We start from the raw sequence: 16,204 nt of genomic DNA on the forward strand, positions 1-16,204 counted from the left end.
TCGATCTAGAAATTGAGAGGAGAATAGAGTAGCCAGGTTATGGGAACAGAGATGCCAGTTAGGTTATTTGTGGCAAAGGGGCCATAGTGAGGAATTGTGCTTGTGAAGATACAGAGGAAGAAAGAGTCCAAGAATTACCTTGAATAAATATTTGAAAGAATATTCAAAAGAAGGTCTGTAAGAGACACTGATAAGAAGAGATGAATTTGTTTAACAAGTGGTCTGGATATCCATTCAGAGGGGAGGGGGGTGGGGGAATGGGACAGGCTGGTGATGGGTAGTAAGGAGGGCACGTGTTGCATGGTGCACTGGGTGTTATACGCAACTAATGAATCATCGAACTTTACATCAAAAACCAGGGATGTACTGTATGGTGTTTAACATAGTATAATAAAAAAAAGAAAAAAGAAAAAAATGAACTTTGACCCTTATATCATGCCATAGACAAAAATCAGTTCCAGATAGATTGCAGATTTTAACATGAAAGTTTTACAATAATAAACTTTTTGGAGGAAAATAGAGGAAAACATCTTTGTGACCTTGCAGTTAACAAAACTTTCTAAAGCGGGATAATAATAAAATTTAAAAACAATAATCAAAAGACACCAGAAAGAGAATGGAAAAGAAACTCACATAATAGAAGATAGTCATAGTACACATGTCTGACAAATGGGTCATATGTTGCATATACAAAGGATTCCTATTAATAAATGAGCAAAAAAATTGAGCAGACACTTCATAAGAAATGTCTAAATAGTCAAAAAACAAATGAAAAGGTACTCATTTTCATTAGTTATTATGGAATGTAGGTTTAAATCACAATGAGCTAATACTATACAACCACAGAGTAGGTGAAACGTAAGTAAGATGGGAATTTTTTGAGGATTTCTGAGGATGTGGAGAAACTATAACTTTCATATATTCCTGGTTAAAATATAAACAGGGAGAACCACTTTAGAAACAATATTAAGATTGCCTAGTACCTACTAAAGCTGAATATATGCATAATCTGTTACCTAACATTCTGTTCCCCAAGCCCAATAAGACTTAATACATATGGGGACACCTGGGTGGCTCAGTCACTTAAGCATTTGCCTTTGGCTCAGGTCACGATCCCGGGGTCCTGGGTGAGAGCCCCGCATGGGGCTCCCTGCTCAGCGGGGAGTTTGCTTGTCCCTCCCCCCAGCTTGTGCTCTCTCTCTTGTTCGGTCTCTCTCTCAAATGAATAAATAAAATCTTTGAAAACAAATAAACAAACAAACAAGCGAACTTAATACATAGTCAGTAGACATATAGTAAAATGTCCACAGCAGTTCTCTTCATTATAGTCCCAAACTGGAAATTACCCAAACACTCATTAATAATAGAGTGGATAAATATGTTCTAGCCACACAATGGGATACACTGTACACCAATGAGAATGAATTATCTACCACTAAACTACACAAATACCTATTTATTTGATTTTTGGTTTTTGGTTTTACCACATGTATTACTTTTTCAATCAAAATTAAATTTTAAAGAATGTGTGAGGGATTGAGGGGCAGCTGGAGGGCTCAGTCAGTTAAGCACCCAACTCTTGATTTCAGCTCAGGTGTGATCTCAGGTTTGTGAGATTGAGCCCCTCATGCTCAGCACAGAGTCTGCTTGTTCCTCTCCCTCTGCTTCTCCCTCCCTGCTCATGCTCTCTCTCTCTAAAATAAATAAATAAAATCTTTAAAAATAATAAAAAAATAAAAAGATTGTGTTAGGGCTTGTTTTTTCTCAGACACATGAAAGAAGCTAGACATAGAAGAATATATACTGTGTGATTCCTCTTATGTAAAATAGGGGAAAAGGCAAAATCTATATACTCTCAGAAAACTAGATTGTGTTTTCACTAGACAGGAGAGGTAACTTGAGATAACATGGTGTGGACTCTGAAGAAACAATAAGACTTATTCCTTTATCAGGGTACCGATTACATAAGTGTGTTCCATTTCTGAAAATTCAAGCTGTACACTTATGTGTGAAGTTCTCTGTACATATTACATTAAAAATTTCTGGAAAAGCCAGGTCTAATAAAAGACACAGATATATGCATGGCTCAGTCAGTTAAGCATCCAACTCTTGATTTTGACTCAGGTCATGATCTCTGGGTCCTGGGATGGGGCCCTGGGTTTGGCTCCATGCTCAGCAGGGAGTCTGCTTGAGATTCTCTCTACATCGCCCTCTGCCCCTCCCCCAGATCATGCTCTCTCTCTGTCAAATAAATAAATCTTAAAAGAAGAATGTTGATATGTGTCCCTACGTACTACTCGTGCACAGAATATTGCTTTACGAAGGGTTTAGTAAGCTAAGCAAAAGCATTCTGAAGCTGATCTCACTGAAATTCCTTGTGTCCCTTGTGCTGACTTGCCCTTTCTCATAATTTTATTTGAAGTCACACAAAGTTTGGTATTTAGGCATTTCAGCACATTTCTCTTCTCCCAGTGGAGGAAAAAAAGGAAATGTCACATGAAGACTTCTATACCTCAGATGCAATTCTGCAAAATGTTCTTAATCATCCTGTTTTCATCTCTAAGCCAGTCTTCTTGACTTAGCAGGCTTATTTTTAGATAGCTGTGCAGTTGATAGTTTAGAACAGCCTCTCCACCCACCTCCTCCTCTTCTCTGCCAGACCCTGTTTAGTTGGGAATTTACATTTTCAACTGTCCCAGAAGAATTATGATGATGTTGGGAATGAGCCCATGTGGAAAGGGCAACCATACAATTGGACAAAAACTCATATTTGTAATGGAACATTCAAAAACTAAAGTAATGACCATTTAGTTTAAAACTGGGGCTTCAAGAACTAGAAGTGTTATGGGTTACAGTTCTAACCCATAAGACATATAAGCCCTAAAGTTAAATATCAGTTTTAAAAATGAAGCACCCAATCATATACTCAGTGGCTGTCCAAGTGGGGTCCCCAGCCCAGCAGCATCAGCACCCCCTGGATTGTGGAGCCGTGTCAGAAATGCACATTTTCAGGCCTGCCCTAGAGGTACTGAATCAGAAGCTCTGGGAATAGGGTCCATAAACCTGTGTTTTCGCAAGCCCCCCCCGGTGATTATGATGCAGGTGCAAGTGTGAAAACCACTGGTATAAACGAATATTCTTCTACAAAGAGTTAAAACGTAACCACTGTGCTGCATCATGCAAATGTATTTTTCACATGTTTCAGTAAGTATGATAGAAAATGCATTAGCATTTTTTTTTTTTTTTTTTTACTTTCCTGATAAGCCAGAAACAGTAAAGGAATATCTGGCAACACAAACTCTCCGTCTGCAGAGAGACATGGCGGTGAGGGTGTGTGTGTGCGCATTTGCATGCAGAAGCCTGACCTGTGTTGGGCCAGTGGGGCCACAGCTGTCCGCCTCTGGGCATGCTACTGCCGACTAGAACCTGCAATTATTTCATTTGCTTGGGTTTGAAAATTTCTTTAATTTTCCAAACTCTGCCCACCACTTAGTGTGAGAACACCCAAAAATAGGCCTACAAGTCCTTCAGTACAGCTCAGTTAAATTTAAGGGAGCAGGTGAAAGTTTAAATTTTTTCTCAGGGGAATTATGAATGTCAGAAAAAATCTCCCCGATAGGGTTTTGGAATAATTTGACAGAATGCCACTGAAACAAACCAACTTGAGCTAAAAGGACAGGATCTTTGGACTCAAGTCCCCGTGGAAAAGCTCCATCATTTAAGTTGGAAACATTTCTTTCAGTTTAATAAATGTTCATTGAACATCCATCGTATATAAGGACCCATGGACATATTGTACGCGACATGAAGATCTCAGTCTTCTGATGGGGTGGCATATACCCACCTCTCTCCAAGTAGAATTCCCTTTTAACAGGAGGGCTGTATGGCAAGTGACAGACAGCCAACCTGAATTAGCTTAAGCAAGAAAAAAGGAAAGGAAAGAAGGAGAGGAAAGCTTTGGGATTTTATTGGCATATCCATCCAAACTTTGGAAAGAGCAAGGATGGAATACGCAGAACAGAAGTCTAGAAGCAGGGACTCAAACACCATCTGGAAACTCCGTGTGCATCTCCGGTCTCTGCTTCTGTTTTTGTTACCCTCTCTCTGGTGCTCCCTCAGCTGCCCTCTCTCCTAACTGCTGTATTGGGATATCAGGCACACGGCATGAAAGTGAGCCATTGAGAGTGTATGATTCAATGATTCCTAGTGTGTTCACAGAGTTATGTGTATCCATCTGCATAATACATTTTGGAATATGTTTATCATCTCAAAAAGAGACCTTGTACCTCTTAGCCATCACCCTCCTCCCAACCTCCCCATCACCCCCCAGCACTAAAAAACTACAAATCTACCTTTGGTCTCAATAGATGTGTCTTTTTTGGATATTTCATGTGAATGGATTCATACAGTATGTGGTCCTTTGTAACTGACTTCTTTCACTTAGGATGTTGTCAAGGGTCATCCTTATTGAAGCCTATATCAGAACGTCATTTCTCTCTCTGGCTGAACAATATTCCATTTATGGAGACACCACACTTTATTTATCCATTCATCAGTTGACAGACATTTGGGTTGTTTCCACTTTTTGGCTCTTATGAATAATGCCAGCAGCATGCACTTAACTGTTTTCTCCAGGTGGCAGGAATCCAGCCATTGCCTGCTCTGTGTTCACTCCTAGTCCCTAATGACTTCACAATCAGAGAGGAGTAGAATCTTCCCTACATATTTTCTATTAAAAAAAAGTGTGTGATTGTCCTACTCAGTACAACTCCCAACCAATATAAAGCACCAGGAAGATGGAGGTATCTAACAAGATGGCCCCTGCTACCCAGACCACTTGTCTAGGGCAGGTGAATGAAATGTTTCCTCATAAAAGAAAGGTGGTATAAACAAGCATACTGTGGAACTTTAGTCATGCAGCCTGTCCTCTTTTTGTCCTCTTCTATTTTAGCTCTTTTCTACATCTTCCCTGAACCTAGACGTATGAAGTCAAGAGATTTGACATCATTAGATGTGCCATCATGAAGCTACCAGCTCCGCAGTCCTTCAGAAGCTCCTGGAGATCCTCAGGAACAAAGTAACATGGGGTAGGTGCAGATTCAAAAGCGAGGAGACTGGGCAGTACGAGGGGAATTCGCCCAACCAGTCAACCATCAGATACTAATTACATACCTACTATGAGTTAGACACCATGCTAGGCAGCAAAGCAAAATGATTTGGGGACTGCAGTCATCTTTCTCTAAGGCTTTCTTTTCTTTTTTTACTCTTTATTCTGCTCTTTTTTAACTCATGGTGGCCTGTGAGTATCCAGGCTTAGCACAGTCTGCCCCAGGGTTTCAAATTTGTAGATTTGTTTCACTGTCAGTGACCCAAGTTTGCTGTGCAACGAAATGCAACAAGCTCTTCAAGACTAGGCTTTGGACCAAGGAGAGAGAACAAAGAACTCTCAAGTCTGGAACAAATCCATGCTGAAAAACCATGAAAAGTTTACCAGGCACTAGGGTTTGGGTTTTATTTTGTTTTTAGCAAAGGTGAGGATTGAACCTAGTAAGGATGAATTCCAGGAAGGACCATACCCTTGCATTATGTGGTCCTGACTCCATTCTCTTCAGATCACTCCTTTCCCTTGGGGCTCTCTCACCAGCACATTATATTATTGTCCTAAGAGGTGGTTCTCTTTAAAAGTGTGGTTACGCTCATTTAAAACCCTTAACAAAATTGAGATAATGCTAGGGTTGCCAAACACTTTTGGGGAACAGTAAGAAAATAAGTATATGTAGCAGAAATAATATTGTCTGTGAGACTCATCAAAAGTGTTCTATAACTGGGTCAGCTAGGTGGTTCAGTCGGTTAAGTGTCCAACTTTGATTTCAGCTCAGGTCATGGTGTCAGGGTCATGAGGTTGAGCCCCACATCAAGCTCCCCCCTGAGCATGGAGCCTGCTTAAGATTCTCTCTCTCTCCTTCTCTCTTTGTCCCTCCCTGCCCTAGCTCATAGGTGTGTGCTCACACACACACACTCTCTCTCAAAAAACAAAACGAAACAAAACAAAACTGTTCTAGAACTTCCTACCTGTGGGACCCTGAAAAAGCCACTGACATTCTTTTAGCCTCTTTTTCCTCTTCTGGAAAAGGAAATTAATAATACCCATCTTGTAGATTTATACTGAGGGATAAATAAGATTTATTCTCTTGGCAAATATACACTGGGTGCCTATTCTGCGTCAGACACTGATTTAGATAAACAGTGACACACACACACACACACACACAAAGCATGCCCTTGTGGAACCCACATTCTAATAGGGGAAGACAGATAAGGAGCAAATCAATAAGTAGTAGGGTCGCAGACTGGGGCCTCACAAGGGAACAACCAGTAGCTGGTTCCTGTGATGAAGTTTAGTTCGTTGCCAGAAGTGGAAACATGGGGTGTGTGGTCTGAATGTTCCATCTTGGCATTGTAATTTCCTTATATTATTCTCAAGCCATTTGTAAACTTTTATCATACATTAAACCTAGGTGGTATTTGTGCTTTCTGGGAAAAAGAGAAAGGCCGTTGCTCACTCTGGGTGCCTCAGGATGGAGAGAAGATAGCAAGGGGTTGGTAGAAGGCAAGAGGAGTGGTGAGAAATGCCCAGGGTTGAAGTGCAGTAAGTGATGATAAGGTCAGAGTAGAGGACTGTGGGTGCATTTTTTGGCAGGTGTCAGACTTATCAAGAGAGGAGAAACTCACAAAGATGAGATTGTGTGGGATGGAGACCCACATCACATTTGTTGAGCATTCAAGGGAAGCCCCCAAATCAGAAGAATTTGGGACCTTTATGAGTGCCTACGTGACATTCTGGAAACATAGCAAACAATAAACGTTCCTTCACTTCTTCCTTCTCTTTTCTTTCTGTAATAAAATAATAGGGAAAAAGTCAAAGATGTGAGAAACTGTTGACCCAACAAGGCCTGTGTTATGGAGCTATGAGAGATAATTTTTCTACTAGGCAGTATTGATACAAGATGCTTACACACCTTTTCAAGGCTCCTCGCTTCCCAGATTCTGGCCTGTTATCACATGACAGGTGCCATCTTTCTTTTTGTTACAAGGAGTTTGTGCTCAAGTGGCCTTGGCTTCATTCCTGTCGATGTTTAAGAGAATTTTCACTGGACTTCAAGACCCCAGCTCAGTCCTGGTTTCTAGTTATAAATGTCTTTCCCTGCCACACACATAATTGAGAGAAGTGTTACATTTGATGGCATGCATGGTCTCATCTAACTAGTATCGTTCCCTAAATACATGGTGGCCTGACTATATGATCTCTATCCGAAAAATACTCTGATAGACAAACCATAGAGTTGATATGTCATAAACACTATTATCAGGATGGTTGAAATAGCGTAGTGATAATTATATATTCTTTCCTGGTGCCTCTCTTTTCTCTTTATTCTGCATTTAGACATTTCCCGTCAAAGCAGCATGAGTTCATTTTTCCTCTCTTCTCCAGTATTTTTTTCTGACCACTTTGCTTGAGATTTACTATTTACAGGTAAGCTTGGAGATGGAGTTTGGTTATAGCTACACAATTTCATCCATTTAGCCTCATCGTGAGGCATGCTGGAAAGATCTTAAGGTTGGTTAATATTTTGTAGGCTAGTAAATACCTTGTGGGCACTTTATAGCTTTTTTCGGAGGCTGGTGCATGTCTGCAGTGGAAGAGTCAGCTCTTCCTTTAAGTGACGGAAGTAAGCCATTCTCAAGTGGAAGGAACACATATTTAACTTGATGACAGCTGAACTTGGCTGAATCTTGTTCTACTTTGAGCTTGGCAGCCCACTCTCAGATTTCTGCGTGGTCTGTAGATGAGCTATCTCTTGTATTTTCCTTCGTTGGGATCTTATAAGCTCAAGAATATAGTTTTCATTTGAGACTTTAATAAAGTATACAATGGTTATGTCAACAGTTGAGCTTTGCCCAGCCTGGAAAACCAGCAAATAGAATGTATTTACAGCATGTCTGTGTTCTACCGTCATGATACGACGATGTGTGGGCAACAGCTTTCTTTATCCAGAGGTGGATTTACAGTCAGATTCTAACAGCACATTATTCTACTCTAAACTACCTTTTCAGTTAGTTTAGCATGGAAGTCAAATTTTAATAGAAATGATATTTTTGAAAATATTTTTGACTCCTATTTTTGAAAATACAGGCTCATGGTGCCAGTGATCTAGTTTAAAATTGCGTTTTCACATTGCTTTGGCTTGAACCCATGTCATAAGTCCTGGGGCAGGGGCGCCTGGGTGGCTCAGTCGTTAAGCAGCTGCCTTCGGCTCAGGGCCTGATCCCAGCATTCTGGGATCGAGCCCCGCATCAGGCTCCTCCGCTGGGAGCCTGCTTCTTCCTCTCCCACTTCCCCTGCTTGTGTTCCCTCTCTCGCTGGCTGTCTCTCTCTCTCTCTCTCTCTCAAACGAATAAATAAAATCTTTAAAAAAAAATAATAAGTCCTGGGGCAGTGTAGTGGCTGACAACAGTATTTCTTTCCATCCATCGCCTTGTGTTCAACCATACTCACAAGTATGTTGTCACAACAGATCAGAAGGAAATTTTCTTAAAAGAAATGCACAAGTCTTCAGTGTTTGGCAACGTCTCAAGAGAGCACTGTTTTTCAGACCTCAATTCATTTAATGAGTAATTATTAAACATATATTATGTGCCAGATTCTGGGAATATATTTATAGCAGTAAACCAAAAAACACATTTTCTGTAGTCATGAGGCATTCTAATACAGGAGATTCGCCTGTGGAGGGTAGAAGACCCTTTATGTAATCAGATGACTACATAATATGAGGTTAGCCAGTGGTAAGTGCCAAGAAAAAAAAAGTTAATTTTCATAAGAATCTAACTTGTTGAAAAAGCAGATTCCTTGATCCACCCACACTGAATTAGAGTATTCTAAAGTTCTCATTGTACCCCAAGAAAGTGTGTCCAGTGCCACTTAAAGTCCATGGGGAAAGTCTGACCTACTGAGAGGATCCACCTTGCCCTCTCCAGCCCTGACAGGGTGACAGACAGACAGACAGTGAAGTACTTGCCTTTGCCCTCTGCATGGCCGCCCATGCCTAGTGAGCAATCACTGATTGAACGTAACAGACTTGCTACGAGGCCCAGGCAGCTGCAGCTTTGGCTGGGAGCGCACACGCCTCTGACGTCTGCTGTGCCATCGGCCCTCTGACCAGGATGCTGTAGGCAGGGGCACATTAAAGAGGGGAAAGCAAGTGTTAGAGAAAAGCATTTATTATTGGGGGAAGAGGTCAGTTCCGTTTTCTATCCTAAGAATGACCCAGATGTCTCAGGCATTAGACCTTTCCCACTCAAATGATGGGGTTTCCTAAAAAGAAGACTAAATAGCTCATACCTTTATGAAAGTCTCAAATGGGAGGCGTGCACACGCATGCATTTATGTGTGTGTGTGTGTGTGTGTGTGTGTGTGTGTGTGTACATGCATCGTGAGCCAGTGAGAGTCCACTACAGAGCCTCTTTAAGAAAGGGCAGCCTGTTGCCCTGGCAGGACCACTGGCCTCAGTGAAGGTATGTATGCTTTTATAATTTACATATTTACAGATGAAAATAGTATCTAATTTCAGAAGTGATCAGTCCAGGAGGGAGCCTTAACCAGCATGCACCCAGTTTATAGGTGAGAAAAGTAAGGACTAGCAAGGTAAACAATGTCCCCAAGGGCTCATGGCAACGTGCGGGGCATGCCAGTCCAGTGTGTGGGTCCTGGTCCTAGCCTTGTTACCTATGGAAAGCAAGTGCTGTAATGTCACTGCCACAGGCTAACTCAACATCATCCTTGTGTTTGATCCAAGTTAAACCTGCCGTCTGTTATCTTTCTGCACTTAGCAACCTCCCATGAGGATCCCCTGCCCAGGTTTCTCCTCTACTGGTTTGTGAGCAGGGCCTCACGTTATTCCCCTCTGTAAATTACCCCAGAGCCTGGCTGTTTGCTTTGCCCTCATAGGAGTGCAAAAAGTTATTTACTGAGTGGGATGTAGAAGTACACTTAAAGGCTTACGATGCTAAGGCTAGGAATTTCAGCTATCCTTAGCTAGGACTGCAGGGGAGTATTTCGAAATTCAAAATCTCATGTCCTGAGCCCTGAATTAGAAAACCCTCTCTTGTTTCCAAGGCTTTATTCAAGCCTCACATCCTTAAATAGCACGTGACTCTCATGCCTGTAAGCCCTCCACACCACCCACCGTTCTTTGAGCCATGTTCTCTTATCTCTGGCCTCTCTTCTCTTTTTGTCCATTACAGCTTTTCACCTCCTATTTGTATTATTGTGTATCACAGAGACTGAGAACACAGACTCTGCTGTCAGATAGATCAGAGTTCAAATCCTAAACTGCCACTGATCCATCATGTGCCCTTGCCGTTAGCAACTTCCTCAAGTCTGTTTTCCTATCTGTGAAATGGGAACATAATAATACCTGCTCCATCGGGTGTTCATGACAATCAGTAATGAGAAAGAAAAGCGCCTAGCTTTGCATGTAGTATGCATGAAAATAAACGTTAGTTCTTGTTTGTACTATTACTAAATAATGAATTGGTTGTTAAACATTTTTTAGAAAATGAGTCCCTTTGAATATTTAACTTAAAACCCTGACATTGTTACCTCAAAAAATGCATACACGTGAAGTTCTCACATATAATTTCAGAGGGACCCTCAAGGCACCCTTTCACCTCAGTTAGGGTACCCCAGTGTAGAGTGTACCTCCACCTCCAAAAAGAATATATGATTTTAAAAAAAAGAAGACGAATACATGATTTTTTAAGGGTTGAACTCTTGTCTTCCAATTTTTCTGTTTCCCATAGCACCTATAATGATACCTTGTACTTGGCAAATACTCTATAAACGTTTGAAGATTTGTTGAGGCCAGATTTTCATCCTCCACTGAATGTTGGAATTAGTCACTGATTATCTGGACTTCATTTTCTTTATTGACGAAAGGGAAAAATGAGTTTTACTTTCATACTCTTAAGAGGACTCAGTGTTAGCAGTACTTTTGCCCAAAGCATGAGTTATCAATCCCAAATGGGACTCTCAGTTTCCAAAGTTCTGTGGCCAGTTCCAAAAATGGACGTTCAGGCCCTTAAGCCAAATGACACTAGCTGGGAGGAGAGTGTGTTCTCAGCTAGCACCTGAACCGTAAGTTCCTTACCTCTGTGCTGACAGCCAGGTGTCATGGCGGCCTCGAGCAGCAGCTTACAATGGAGCAGGCTTGTGGCATGTTAATTTACAGCAAGCCTAACTTTTGCTAAATAGGCTAGACATTGAGCCGAAAACTCAGTAAGAACTCTGACAATAATTAACTCCTCTTGCCGAACACCTTTGTTAAAGTAGACACACTTATGAACACATGTTCCTTTATCTAAAAGAGTTGATAAAAGGGATGTTTGTCAAGGTGCAAATGTAGTCATGTGACACAACCTCTATCTTATGTGACTTCCTCCCTCTTCCCTTCCTTTCAGGATTTGGTTTCCCTTCCCCACTGCTCACCTCCTCTTAACAGTTGTGGCCCATGAAGGGGGAAGCAGTACTGACTGCGAAGAGCCAGTCTTTGTTTGGTGTGCTGTTGAAATTGGTTTCTGCCCTTCTTGAAATCATCTCTTAATCCCGCACTCTAACACTTCATAATACATATGAAAACGCAGTAATCATTGCTAAGGAAAATAAAAGAAAAAGTGAAGTCTCTTTTTATAACTCATGTCAGAATGAAACCTCAGACTTCACCCTTCTTGTTCCCTTTTCTTTTCCCAACACACACATGACAGATTCCGACTTTTCTCAGAGCCTCGCGTTCTTCGAGCTGAACACCTCAGCTACCGTGTGCACACGGATGTGAAGCAGGCTTGTGAGCAAGCGTTGACTTGTCGACCTGTTGACTTGCTAAGAGCACTAGGTGGGAGATTGGAGCCATTGTGAGTAGATTGGTCTAATTCAGATATTCTGTTCTGCGTGATCTTTTAGCTTAGGCAGTATAAAGTCATGTTTCATGGGCTTGCATGGCAAGGGGGGAAATAACCAGCTAACACAGACGTCTTCTATTGACCTCAACATGCAGAAATGAGCAAAAGGCAAACTTCTGGTTCTCATGCAACATCCCATGCACACATCCAGACACTTCACATCCTGAAATAAAGCTTCTACATACACAATATATATGAAAACATACTTTATTATACGAGAATTCTCGAGGTTCCATATTTCATCTCTGCATTCCCACCAACAAGCTAATTCCCTATATCCTCGCTCTTCAGCACTCCTGTCTGTGAGAGGAAATCTGAGGAGCGCCTTGGAATCGGGCCTCCTCTGTGAACGACCCTAGGGCTCAGGCCCTGTTCAGTTGCCCTGAATCTTTCTTCCTGTGGCCCTTGTACACACACTTCCTCTGTGCATGCCTGCAAGAACACCACTGCTTTCTCCAGGTTCTTCTTTCATCCTGACTTGTAGTGACCCCGGAGGCCTGCTCTAGTCACTAGTGAGTTAAACTTTCTGCCTTCCTGCCCAACCCTACCCCTTAGTAATCTTACTAATATATAACTTATCTTTGGAGTCAGAGATAAAAAAGACCCAATCAGTAAAACCTTGTGTTTAGAACAAAGCTTTGACTTAATAACTAGAACCAGGAGCAAGTTAGATGAAATGGGGAATTTGACTAAGGCCAAAGTCTGGAGCCCCTAGTGGGGCAATGTGGGTGGGTTTATGTGTAGGAAACCAGCCCTGCTCTGATTCCCATTAGGAGAGTTGGATTCTCTACTTTGCATTCCTTGAATAGCTCCAATTATCTACCTAAAGCTTGGCCAGAAGCCAGTAGGACCTGGAATACCCAGCAAACCAAAATTCCATCTTTCCTGTTTCACACTATCTCCAAGTTTCTAAATCTGAACTTCCCTTCCTCTAAACCATGAGAATTGAATTTTCAAAGCAACAAAATCTTTAAGAGAGCAGGGTTGACAAACCTACGCCATAGCCTGGTTCTGTCCATCTCAGTCGTAGCTGGCCTTCCCACCGTGCTGGCCAGCTAGTGCGGGGACACCGTGCTGTGGCCAGCTAGTGCGGGGGACACCGTGCTGTGGCCAGCTAGTGCGGGGGACCCTGTGCTGTGGCCAGCTAGTGCGGGGAATGCCGTGCTGTGGCCAGCTAGTGCGGGGACCGCCGTGCTGTGGCCAGCTAGTGCGGGGAACGCCGTGCTGTGGCCAGCTAGTGCGGGGGACGCCGTGCTGTGGCCAGCTAGTGCGGGGGACGCCGTGCTGTGGCCAGCTAGTGCGGGGGACGCCGTGCTGTGGCCAGCTAGTGCGGGGGACGCCGTGCTGTGGCCAGCTAGTGCGGGGACACCGTGCTGTGGCCAGCTAGTGCGGGGGACACCGTGCTGTGGCCAGCTAGTGCGGGGGACACCGTGCTGTGGCCAGCTAGTGTAGGCTTAGGTGCAGCAGCCCAGAGAATTTGGACTCAGGTGCCCAGATCTCTGCTCCCTGCCTGGTAGCTCACATGACCAGACCAAATCACTACAGGGGAGTCACTCTCTCTCCTGCCCATTTCAAGGACTCCACAAATCAACAGGAGCTAGATTCACACAAGGAATATATTTTCACTTTGAAACAAATATATATTTTTATTTGTGTTAATTGCCAACATCCAAAAAGCCTGATCATGAAAGCAAAAATATGATTTGAATGGAACTGATGAGTTACGTGGTCATCAGATCTTAAATTCCCAAAACCATGTTGTCTTCTTTGACGTAGACTCTTCAGTTGGTCAGATGTTTAATACTTTAAGAGGCCAGTTTTATTTTTTAATATCCTCAGTGGTGGTACATCTTTACCTTTTGAGGATGGGTTTTTTTTTTTAAAGACAACAAAAAGTCATTTGGACTTAAATATGAAGGCTGTAGTTGGTCATCAATTTCATTATCTTTGGCAGGCAGGTAAATGGCCCATGGTAATCCCTGCCTCCTGGTTTGTGTTACACAGCAATAGATAACTGATACAGATTTGTTAGGATTAAACAGGGATGTGTCCACTGAGTGAGGAGAATGTTTTTCTTCTGTACCTTGGAACTGACCCCTCCAAATTAATTCTTATCCTGTCTTAACAAGCATATTATCTAGGAGAGCGCCTATCCTCAGAGGTGCAGGTATGACGCCTCCCGTCCCTTGCCTGCCTGGGGCCTCCCAAGTGGACTCATGGCCTTTTCACTGCTTATGTATCTGTTTGACTGTGTGTGTAGAGTATGGACCAGTGTAACATAGGCATTTCCCAGGCAGATCTGAGCAGAAAGCTACCTAGTAGGGTACTTAAGGAATATCTCTTAGGCCTTTCTATTCATCTCCTGTCTTCCTTCACATGACCACCCTGCCCTGCTGTCATAGTGAGGATGGGGAGACAATTTCCAAGAACACCTTTTGGCACAAGGGTAGTTCCATCAGGGTAATAAGCAGATCAGTTCTGGGTGAGTGATGGAGAATTGTATCCTGGTGACACTAAGCAGATGCTCCCTCCGCACCCCCATATTTAAGTGAACACCACTACCTGACCCCACCCTTGTTATCTCCACTCCTTACAGCCAAACTTGTCCCCAGTCAGCCTTCTTTGGAGCTAGATTAGAGACAGAAGGCATTCCAGTGGCTCAACAGGTGTATCTTCACATATTTAGCCTTGGTTTCCCTGCCTCCAGGAGGATGCCCTGAAGTTCATGGCCCTCTTCGGTGGCTGGAGTGAGGGGAAATGAAAAGCAAGAGAGAGAAAGAAGAGAAAGTGATGGAGGGACAGAGACGAAGTGAGAAGATGAAAGAGATGGGGGAGTAGGGAACAGCCAGCCAGCCACTCACTCGCCCCGACCCTGGAGAACCTTGGTTTCTCAAGGGTAGAGTTGAGTTGCTTCTTTTCCTAATAATGGACTGGCAGACACATGCCTGGTTTGCCTGTCCCTCCATTTAATATTGCATATTGCATCATTCAGCCCAGAGAGTTGAAACTGCTCAGAAGGGTGGGCACAATAGATACTCATTTCTACTTTTGTCATCAAGCTCCTTTTAAAGGTAGTGGCCTACTCTTCAGTGTCTCTGCTTTTTTTGAATAGGAAAAATAAAGGCTTTTAAAATGTGGAATCATTGTTCTCTCAACTCAAAAGAACACTGGTTTTAAAAACAACAATAACAACATACTGTACTTTCCGTGGCAATCTACCACCCCTCCCCCTCATCAGGAGGCCAGTGCTAACCTATCTTAGGTGCTGAATGTATGTTGCTTATTTTCTAATGATAATACAAATAGTTAATAAGCTCAAGATTTTATGGGAATAAATCAGGCTTTGTGTCCTTTTTCATGAGAGTTGGATAACTATGCGAAAAAAGGTGCATAAAAATCTTTTGATGTAAATTTTTTCTTCCCTAAATTTATGACCATTTGCTATCCAACTTTCTCTTCCTTTTCATACCACCAGCATGCTTCTTATCCAGAGCCTGCCTTTCACAGCCTGGCACCAGACACGTGAAAAGCCTCTCTGCTAAGCTGTCATGTAGCTTAAAGGACATTTGAGAGAACCACCAAGTTGTTCTCCCTGAGCTGATGGACGCTGTTCTCTAGAAGTCAAAAAATCCCAAGGCACCCGAGACAGAAGGTTTTCCTTCTTTCTGGCCCCTGGGAATGAATGGTGATTTCCACTGGGGATCAGAAAAGTGATGTGTGCCTGTTTCTCTCCCTGTGTCGACGACAAAATTTTCAGTAAAGAAGAAGCTTTTCTGATTTCATCTTTCTCTTTCTTCATCACTCTGTGAAGTTGGAAATTCTGTCTGTAACAAGAAATAATGTATTTAGAATTTGTTTGGGATCTCTGACTTTGTGAAGAGGGGATAGATTTTGAGAATTCCAGTGTATGTATTGAAGGATCGTGAAGGTGACTGCCTGGGAAGATACCTTTCAGCCTTCCAGAAAGGAATAGTAGTAGCATTTTAGATATTAGCATCAGGTCTACCAAGAGATGTATTGGTAAAGATCTTCAAATCCTGTCACCATCCTACTCTTGACACCTTTGGCAGCACTTCCCACATGGCAGCACAGTCCAGATGATGCTTGCACAACCCCTTGCCATGAGTACCCAGGGGACACATACAAGTGTGAATTCTAAGGTATAATCCCTCCCCCCGCCGCCCCCGCC

General features: G+C 42.7%; 1 long non-coding RNA gene across 1 annotated transcript in view; it reads left to right on the forward strand.

The window, feature by feature from the left end:
- The window catches only part of LOC123001043 (uncharacterized), a 186,614-nt gene extending 178,134 nt beyond the window's left edge, over positions 1–8,480 (forward strand). The window contains exon 3 of the long non-coding RNA XR_007190520.2: positions 4,952–8,480. This is a non-coding gene — a long non-coding RNA (uncharacterized LOC123001043). The remainder of the gene's footprint in view (positions 1–4,951) is intronic.
- The last annotated feature ends 7,724 nt before the right edge of the window (positions 8,481–16,204 follow it).

This window comes from Ursus arctos, unplaced genomic scaffold, assembly GCF_023065955.2.
Source record: "Ursus arctos isolate Adak ecotype North America unplaced genomic scaffold, UrsArc2.0 scaffold_5, whole genome shotgun sequence".
Lineage (NCBI taxonomy): Eukaryota > Metazoa > Chordata > Mammalia > Carnivora > Ursidae > Ursus > Ursus arctos.